Source organism: Monomorium pharaonis, unplaced genomic scaffold, assembly GCF_013373865.1.
Source record: "Monomorium pharaonis isolate MP-MQ-018 unplaced genomic scaffold, ASM1337386v2 scaffold_280, whole genome shotgun sequence".
Lineage (NCBI taxonomy): Eukaryota > Metazoa > Arthropoda > Insecta > Hymenoptera > Formicidae > Monomorium > Monomorium pharaonis.
In genome coordinates this window covers 1-10,642 of record NW_023415561.1, presented here as the reverse complement: position 1 = coordinate 10,642, position 10,642 = coordinate 1, and the positions used below count along the sequence as shown (strand labels likewise).

The following is a 10,642-nucleotide window of genomic DNA, read 5'->3' as shown; positions in this document are numbered from 1 at the left end:
TGTTTGCGGTGATCATATGCTCATCCGTGGTCAGTTCTTTCAGCTTGTTACACCTGGTAAATACTTCAAGATCCACATCTAAAAGACCAAGAACAATTACGATCGATATTTTGATATCTTTTAAAAAAACTAAAATGTAAGATTTTATACTATTATATACATTAAATAAAAATTCATTCAAATAATTAATATAGGCAAAAGACACAAGGAAGAAATACTTACAGGGATTCTCTTGCAAAAGTTTTGATAGGAAACGATCCTTGCTCAAATTAGAGTCGCTGAAATAGAACTCCATTTGTTTTCGTATCGATGCGTGTAATCGGTGCAATGCTTCCTTCTTCATATTTTCACTGGGAGAATTAGTGCGCACTGAAAGTTAAATAGTTTCAATTTAAAAGTTATTTCAAAATGGTACTGAACTCTTCTCTTTACATTTGCCGTTTACAGGATGGCACAGGATGGTCTGTACGGTCTGCTGGGTAGCAATCACGTAACTTTTTCTTTATAACGGAAATGTGAAAAGTGAAAAGTTTTATGTAACTATCTCTTTCTATTAATGTTAAATAGAAAGAGACAGTAACTTTAAATTTTTCACTTTCACGTTTCCGCCCTAGGGGAAAAATTACATGATCGAGACACCACGAGACACCATTGGTCTGTTCTTTTTCGCTGCACTGCTGCACTGGTGCAACAAGTTAGAATGAGAAAAAACATATTTGTCTCACTTTAACTTATTGCACCAGTGCATCAGTGCAGCTAAAAAGAACAGGCCACGTTTCATCAGAGAGAAGCTGAGAGGGTCGTCGCACAGCCTTCTGCATAGTACAAAATGTATAATGTATAATGTATAATTAACCAATCAGAGGTCTTTATTTCTATCCTAGGGAGGGAAATAGACAACTCTGATTGATTAATTCTCTTATGCGTCATGCACTATGCGTTATGCAGAAGCTGTGCGGCGGTTCTTATGATTTCTGCATGGATGTGGAATCGCTTGTGCAGCGCGGCAAGAAGCGATGTGATGACCAATAAATATACAGCCTTTAAGCAGAAACAATGGAAGCTTTTCAGTAAGGCCGGATCTACAATAGGTAGTAAGCCTTATGCCATAAGAAACTGACCAATTATAATTAAATGTGAGAAAAATAATCGAATATAATTAGTTAGTTCCTTATGGTTTAAGGTTTACTACACCTATTGTAGATCCGATCTAGGGCGTAGTCTACAATGAAGATTCAAGCTTTAAACCATAAGAAATTAACCAATCACAGTCGATATTTATAAAAATACTCAATTGTGATTAGTCAATTTTTTATTAAGCTTAAAGCTTAAGTCTTTATTGTAGACTACGCCTAAGAGACCCAAATTAACACAGCAGTAATTTTGTCTTTGTTTCTAACTGAATATCAAACAAAAACAGAAATACTGCTGTGTCGATTTGTGTCACTTGCTGAAAAGTTCCCAATACTGGATATCGCGAAATAATTAATAAAAGTTCACAATAAATGTAAAAAGAATCGAACGTGATTGGTTAATTTCTTATGACTGAAGATTATTATAGATATACCTAAAAATTGAACAGTGACTAGGCAATTGTAACAGATTAGAATCAAATAAAACTTAATGGTAAATCTTTATAAAAGGGAATCCAGCTTCGATGATCTTGACCTTGACGTATGTTATTCACTGTCCCGAGTAGACCTGTGCGCCGTTACATCAAGGCTGCGTTTGGAAACGTCACTCGAGTGCTCTCGGATATCATTCTATCTTTGTTTCACATAGAACGAACAACAAGGATAGAATGATACCTGAGAGCACTCAGGTGATGTTTCCGAACGCAGCCCAAGTATTAGCGGCGGCGTCGTAACTAAAATTGGTAGGCGGCGGCGGCGTCGCCGAAAATTGTTGTTACTAGCGGCGGCGCGACCGGCGTATGGAAATTTAGGCCGGTATTTATAGTCGGATCTTATATTTAAGATCATCTTAAGTACTGTCTTAAGATGTCATCAACCAATCACAGAGCCGTATTAGCATCTTAAGACATTGCTTGAGACGATCTTTAAATAAGATTCGACTATGAATACCAGCCTTAGTGGCGGCGGCGGCGAATGGCGGCATTAGAACTTTTTTTTCTAATGTTTTATGGTTTTCACCTTTGATTATATTAAGTACTATTTATGTAGTCAAAAGTTTCTACTAAATGCTCTGTGGTGCAACGGCGTACCGTAATAACGACGGCGGCGGCGACGGCGTAGCGTGGCGGCGCAGAGGTCAACTCCTGAATGTTCAAAAGATTTTAGCCGCCGCTCGTGATTCGTTAAAAAGTTATTAACAAAAAAAGTTTCATAAATATGATACATAATATTGCTGCTTTACTTAAAGTCTATGTGGTGTATAGAACGCGTGGGCGGGGTACAAGGGGAAGACTTTGCTCTCTCCCTACATCCCCGCGTTAATTTTCATAAAGCACGCATTTTTGCGTGCTTTAAAATAAGAAAATCTATTAACTATTAGAATTTTATTTATTATAAACCTTTTTATTAGAAATTTATTAAACTAAAATCAATTTATTAAATTCTGATAATGAAATTTAATATAAGGTAAATATATATTAAATTATATTAAATATATATTGACACAGAGAAAGGAGATAGGAAGACATTTAATAAGAGTATTAAGTTTTCACAATTTTTTAAAATTTGCTTTCTTTGCCTTTTAACAATACAATATTCTTATCAGTGTTATATATATTTTGTAATTGTAAAAACTGAGACCAAATTATAATAACAATTATTATTTAATTAGTCTAACGTCTATAGTACTGCATGCGATAAATAATGTAAATCGTATAATTTCTTAAAAATATAAAACTTTTTGTATTTAATTCACATTTATAAAATATATATAATTTATTTCTAAGTTGCTGATACTTTTAGATATTAAAATTGATCGAATATCAGTCTAATAATTCTATTTTAAGTTACAATAGATTATCACATTAATTTTTAGCAAGATACTGTATTATCACATGATATATGTTTTGCATAATATAAAAATAATAAAAATAACTTCTTTGCTATACTCATTTTTTTATGATAACGATATATATTGTGCGTACTTTATATATATTCTTTAAATATTTATAAATATAGATTTAATATATTTTTAATAAATAATTTTTTCTATAATTATTAAAGATAAAATAAAATAATCTTAACTTGTTTAAAAATTATGTATATATACATAAATTACTTTAATGCTTTAAAAAAGTTATTTATTAATTGTAAGGAATGTAATTTTTTTACTGGGGAATCATTAAATTTTTAAATTATTGACTCCGAATTACAAGTTGCTAAACTTTAATGGTCAAATTTAATATTGCTTTGAAAAAGTAAAAAAAAAGCTGAAAAGTAAATAAGTTGCTAAAATTGTAATCATATCTCACTCATTATATTAGTGGACATTACTTGTTAATGCGTATTCGTCGTATTATAGGAACGTCATATACTAAATTTAAGAAGGCATTTGCTATATGGACGAATGTTTTTGTCCACGCAATGATTTTATTATTAATTTGCTTTAATAGCCATGGCGTATTTTTTACCATCGAAGGAGAATTTCTTCTGAAAAGAAAAAGAGTACAATTTTTTAACTGATTTGATTTCAAAATTTTATTATTTAACATAATAGAAGTTTCGTTAATTAATTTAATTTAATATAATTAACTTTTTTATCATAAAAACACACATTAGTAACATGTTATGAATGTATTACACAAAATTTTTTTTAGATAAACTCAAAAAAGTATTAAAAATTTATTTTTCTAAATACATACATTGAATAGTCACAATTTATTATAAAATTTTCATAGAATTTTATATTTAAATTTTAATTCTTATATATATTCTTTTTTATGTATAATAATATTTTATTATAATTTATGTAATTTACCTTTTATTATCCAATTGCTTTGTTTGATTGGTATAAGTATACATATAGCATGCCGGATAAGAACTTGTTGTTTTTATTCGATGAAATTTCCCTGTTTCAATAGGAATCGATTTCTTTTTGACATAGTGATTACATTCATCGATTTTTCTTTGCTATAAGTTACTTCGCCTTTTAGCACTGTTAAAGAAACGTTTGCGAAATCAGTGGATATGTAATTTTCCAAGTACATCCCTGGAAAGTCGGCCACAAATAATACATCTGTATAATTCGACCAAGTAAATACGTGCTGCTGAATTTCATCCATTTTATATCTGAAAATAATAAAAAAGTATATTTTGAATTAAAAAAAGCGACTAATTATAATATTAAATATTATAATAAAAAATTTCATTATTTTTTAAATTTATAAGCCTATCAAGATATTTTGTATATTATTATTTATTCTTTAAAATTAATTAATATTACTTTCAACGTTATACTTTATTTTGAATATTAATATAACATATTACATTTAATAAATTAATTTAACGATTATAACCATACCGATATGAACTATACTGCGTGAGTAATGGCATCAGAAATGAAACAGGTTTAATGGATGCCAATCGACTGTTACATATCGACGTTTGGATCGATATTCTCTGTTGAAATCTGCCGTTTAACGAACACCAAACATCTATGTAAATGCTTAAATTCGTAGATAGTTTCATCCACTTTTCCTTATCCTTAGATTGATAATCAGTTCTCAACGCTTCCTCTTTTCGACGCATTAAATTATTCTGAATTTACGTAGATAATTATTTGATTAGTAAGACAAATAGCTTAATGTAATAATAGCACAAGAAGAAACATTATTAAGTATTTCAGGAAATTTATTTGATGCTATTTAAAAAATTGCGAACCTTTAAGCATTGCGAATATTGTATCGCCATATCTCCGTGTCTCACCCATCGATCACTTTGCACCCACGTATCAGGATCTAAATATCGTATCTCGTCGTTAATATTATCGTGCACTTTAATTACCACGAGTATCGTGTCCCAGGCATGAACCATCATGTCCCAGGAATAGCCATATAAGCCTGGTACCCAATTGTTATAACCCTGAGATACAAAACGTTTTATTTTCAGCAAAGATATGACGATCATATAACAATTATTGTGAATTTATAAAAACTTGCAATTTTTTAATATTGTTTTACATATTGTACGTTATTTTGCGAAATCAACTTAAGTGTAAAAATTTACGTGTCAACATATTTTAGAATTATTGTTGTTTGTACGAATACTTAGGTCACATGATGTAATAATATTAATAGGCTCGATACCTTCGATATAAAATGCGAGTACGGCAGAAAAAGCTGCAGTACGAGATGGCACAGCAACAGCGATGCTACAAACTTTTGTTTCCTTGTAGTGTATTTCGATGATGTCGAAATTCGTCGAGTTATTCGAACTTTTTTATAAACACTGGTTTCTTCTTCAACCGATTAATCGAGTTCTCAGATGACCGTGTATTGTTAACTTCTTTATTATTTTTGGGGGGAGATTTTAAATTAAGAAAATTTTTTTCGTTTTCCTCGTTCATTTTTTTCTCTGAAAATATATGTAAATATTTTAAAGCTAATTGTTATGGTAAAAAAAATAGATATTGTGTTACAAGTGACGAAAGTCACCTAATTTCCTTCGAGTGCATTCACCCGCACGAGTAAGAAAATAGGCCGATCCGCATATGTAACACACAATTATTTACCTTCACGCATGGCTTCATTACACAAGATTTCATTAGACAGTAAGCACTTTACAGTTTCTTTTGCTTGACCGTCAGTCTCTTTTACGCTATTCGCGTCGCTTGAAATTGTATTTAATTGGTGAAATCTTTTGTTTCCGTTTAAAGTACAGCCCTAATCTACGCGGCCAGTCTACACGGCAAAAGAGCGGCATTGTTGCCAGGCACACATATGGAAACATTCCTGAAAAGATTTTTTTCACAAGTTTTTTTTATTAATAATCGTATCAAGAAAAATCTACAAATCTAGTCGTATCAAGGTTTGTCCAAAAACTCTGTTTGTTTAATATAATAATTACCTATGCTAAACAGTCTCGAGTTCATTAAATGAAAAGCTGCGCAAGAAGATCATGGACGGTATGCGTGTTTTCTCGAGCATCAGCAAAAACCCGACGGTGAGATCGAAGATAAAGCCGAACCAATGAACGATTAGAAAGTCAATCTGCTCAGGAAGCAGAATTATTCTGAAAAAAAAGCAGTTTCCTCATAAATACGCCAGCTCACCAACTAGAAAACAATCAATCCTGTTCTTATTTTACAACAAGTTTGTTTGCAAGGATTTGTATACGTGATTTGTACAATTTTTGTTTTCGCCTCGAATAATGAGTGTTCTTACTTAAATGGATGAAATACCCAATGCCTAGACAGATTCGTCATGGCGTAGCCTTCCAGCCATTCTCTGCTGAACTTCTTCAAGCCGGCCAAGAAGTAAAGCGCGAAGAATTGAAATTTCAAGATGAAGTAATTCCAGTACGGCACAGAGCTGCCTTTCTGTTTCGCATCTAACGCACTGTAAAAAAAAATAACAGCATATGTTAAACATCTTACTGACGACTTTAGTGCGTGTTTAGGAGAGTTTACGTGGAAATACAAGATACTTGACTTACAAATACTTGTTCGCTTCCGTTCCCAGAGCAGGGTGGCCACGATGCCGTAGAGATAGGTGTGATTGTTCCAGTAGCTCTTCTCTAGCAAGAAGATGTACCAGTAAGGCAACACGAAGCAGGCGCACGCGATCTTGAACCGCAGACCGAGCGCGATCCCGAAGGCACCCAACCACATCACCGCGTATATCATTATCATCCATAGCAGCGACGGTGGCTTCATTCCATGGATCAATGGGAAGTGACATTCCCACGGATCTCCCCATTTTATATCGACGTCCGCGAAGCCTCTCTCCTCGACGACGTCTATCACCATGCACAGACCTGGAAAAGAACGTGATTTGTCATTGGATAAGATTTCAGAGCGTATTACCGCAATTCTACAGGTTTGATCAGGATTGAAAAAAAGGGATTGGGATTGTTGTTGTTGATCTAAGTCGCTTTATTAAATTATTGTTAAAAGACTTGTGTCTTTAAAATGGATCTTTTAATGTTAATTGTTTTAAAAAATTTAATCAAGTTTTATTACACGCTGCGCGAATTGTTGTTAAGATAGGGACGCACGCGAGTAATACACTTTTTCTACCGGCGATACAGAATCACGGTCGTGCTTTTATTGGCTCGAGCCATTAATTCTCATGACTGCTTTAATAGGTCTTAAATCGTGTCTAGTTCTTACGATTCATGTTCTTCACTCGATTTATGAAGTGTTGCGACGAGCAGTATTAAACTGTATGATAACAGCGATAAGCCAATGTGCTAATTTGTGGAATTCTCTTCCTAGTCCTAATGCTAGTATAACGATATAATTAAATTTTATAATTAAAATTGAGTAATCTGTTAATCATTTGTTTGCTACTATTTTGTCTAATAATTTTATTTACAGAGTCTTTAGCAACCATATAAAAGATATTTTAACTTTTGCTAGTTACCTACCTTAGCTTGTAATTAGAGAAATTACATGACAATGTAATTATCATATTGGCTTACCGAACAGAGCTCTGGTCACTCCTAGACTGGCTGGATCGGTCGGACGGTACAGAAATTGAGTAAACTTCTCAAAACTTGATACATCGCTTATTTTAAAACCAAATAATCTTTCAAAATTGTTATTAAATGATAGCTTTAGTGATGACCAACGTTCAGACAGGACGTTCACAGAATTTCCATTGTGTGATCCGTCTTTTGGCGGGCGTGGACGTATTTTTTGTCGGCTCATTTTTTTTCCTCCACATACCACCGATTCCAGTTCTGCACAAGAAAATAACAGATTTCCAATTATAATTTTATTCTGAAGCTTTTACTCGAAGTCAAACACTGAGAAAGCGCATTTAAAAAATGGAATAAAAAATAAAAAATATCGGATTGGATTCACAAATATGATGACAAACAAATTAAATATTTTATTTTTCTTTTAGCATAATTATAAATTTTACACAATTTATAAAATGAAAGATAAATATGATAACAAATTAGAAAAAAACGTATGTATGAATAATTATACTATTTAATAGATAGTTACGTGGAGTATTAAAATTCTTTTTAATTTAGGAGAATTGCATAGAATGATTTTTTAGAGAGCGAGGAATACTCGATAAACTTTTCCAGGTATTTATTTCTGTTAATTGTAACAAGAAATTAGTTGTAATGTACGGTGATTGAATGAATTGTTTCGATCATCGCCGACGAACAAGTCACACTTTCGGCGAGAGAGATTTTATTAAATTAAATTAAATTAAATTTTATCAAATCTTGTTCTATATTAAATAATATTTATTTTACTTACGTATTACTTTAACCGATTCAAAAATATATTGTTGAATTAATAAATTAATAAAGTTAGAAACACTATACTGTTGGATTAATAAATTAATGAAGTTAATAAATAATTAATATAAGAGAAATTTAATATACTCTTACATTAGTACCTCCATTTTGTAAACCGCAATGCAGTTATGATTCTGAAAAACTGCCACGTGCAACGACTGTCGAAACAATTCTCCCGCATGCAGAATACATCACACACTCGTCACGTGTTTCTCCCACCCGAAAATCTCGACGCGGTTTCAAATGCACAGATTTTTAGGAGACGAGGGACGGGAGATCAAAAGCTTGAACCGCACACAATACCTGGCCCTTCACGAGCGGAGATGACACTCCGTGAGGAGTCAACCGCTGCAATTGGAAGACGAGATCTTCGTCTTTGCTAGCGTCGTATAGAAGGCTGGTCGGCTTCTGTCTGGAGTCTGGACAAGCTGGAGAAGGAAGAGAGGAGCACTTCGCGCCGGTTGTTCCAGAGGTTCAGAGTAGGAATACCGTCGCCAGGCAACGTGGCACGAATTATTGACCCGCGCCCGCGCAATAATTATACTTCACGACATTTCTTCATCCCGCATGCACTAGGATTTCGTTAGTGAAGATCGATACATCGTCAACAGTAAAGTCTACAATCGGAAAATATCAACTATCAAATAACTTTACAATAAAATAAAATAAAATAATTTTCAGAAACTTAGATATATTATCTCCGTGCCTCTTACAAATGCTACTTTATTGGAATTAACTGTATAAAAAATAAATAGCTCTAGTTTAATTGTAATACAATTTAGGACCGCTTATAGAGTCAAAGCTAGTTGCTATTTCAATAATTTATTAAATAAATATACAAACGTTTCGGCATATTATATTTCGGTCATCCTCAGTGTTCAAATACATTTCTTCGCAAGAACTTAGAGTAGTCAATTTATTTAATAGATCTATTGTTTATCGTAAAGTTTGTTTCTTGAAAAGCAGATAATTGTGCCAAGTATCCTATCACTCGTTTTACAACAACCGTAGTCATTGTAAATTGCCATAGGAATCTTTTTAACGAACTTTCTCAGTTATTTGTGGACTTCAAATGATTGTTACGAAGGTCGGACTATATAGAAATCTAGAATAAACTGTATAGAAATCTATATCTTTCTAACAATCACTTAATCATACAATAACTGAGAAAGTTCGTTAAAAAGATTCCTATGACAATTAGGTATATTTTCAGATAAACTTTTTAATTTAATCATTTTATTAGTAAGTAATAAATTAAAAATTATACACTTAAGACGTTAGAATAAAATATTGATATCTATGTGAAAACAAAGAATTTTGTCCTGTTCAAAAAATATATTTCAGTATTTTTTTAGGTAGAAAATGAAACATTGTTAAATAGTCAGATACAAATGTATTGTATAAGTCTGATGTCTTCTATATATAGAATATATGATCATAAGATCTCATTAACAGTGTCTAGATTACACTCATGAGCTATATACAGCTATACCGCGTTACTCGCAACGGGTTTAAGCAATTATTATTTTACTAAATTGAATTGCATACTTTAATGGCATACTTAATGAATTGCACACTTTCTAATTAAAATGAAATAATAATATAATCGCGCGATAATTATTGAGCAAATAGTTTTGGGGAATTTGTGAGATGCTCATTAAAATATAAGTTTAAATATTTTAATAAAGTTCAAATGGTTTTTAGATAAATTCGAGATAGCGAGCGAATTCAAGATGTTTTTTTTTACCACGATAGAAATATCTGGAGCAGGTTTAACAGCTTGAGATAATTAGCCCCTGGCTTATCGTGCGGATTTTCCACGCGAAGTTTCTTCGCATAGTAACACACCAACTTCCCACTTTACGTTACCGATTTTACATTGCAATCATACCACTTTTCATATCGGTGGCGATATACTCGCGACGCCTACAGAGAGGATCAACTGCATGATTACGATAACAATTCAGACCGTTCGGAATGTCCGCGACACTTATTGGATTCGCGATAATATACTCTGACGGTGGCAAACGACGGTAAAAAGTGATCTTACCGAGTACCGTATCTACGAGCTGATGCGTCGGAGTGCACAGACTGTCCCCCTCCGCGTAAGAAAGCATCTTCTTACCCATTTTGTCCCGCCGCGCGCGTTCAGATACATACAACATTGCATTATCTTTGCTCACCAATTTCAC

The 10,642-nt window shown here is 32.8% G+C and overlaps 1 pseudogene; it reads right to left on the bottom strand.

The window, feature by feature from the left end:
* Positions 1 to 3,428: 3,428 nt before the first annotated feature.
* Positions 3,429 to 8,690, bottom strand: LOC118644063 (annotated as a pseudogene).
* Positions 8,691 to 10,642: the final 1,952 nt, after the last annotated feature.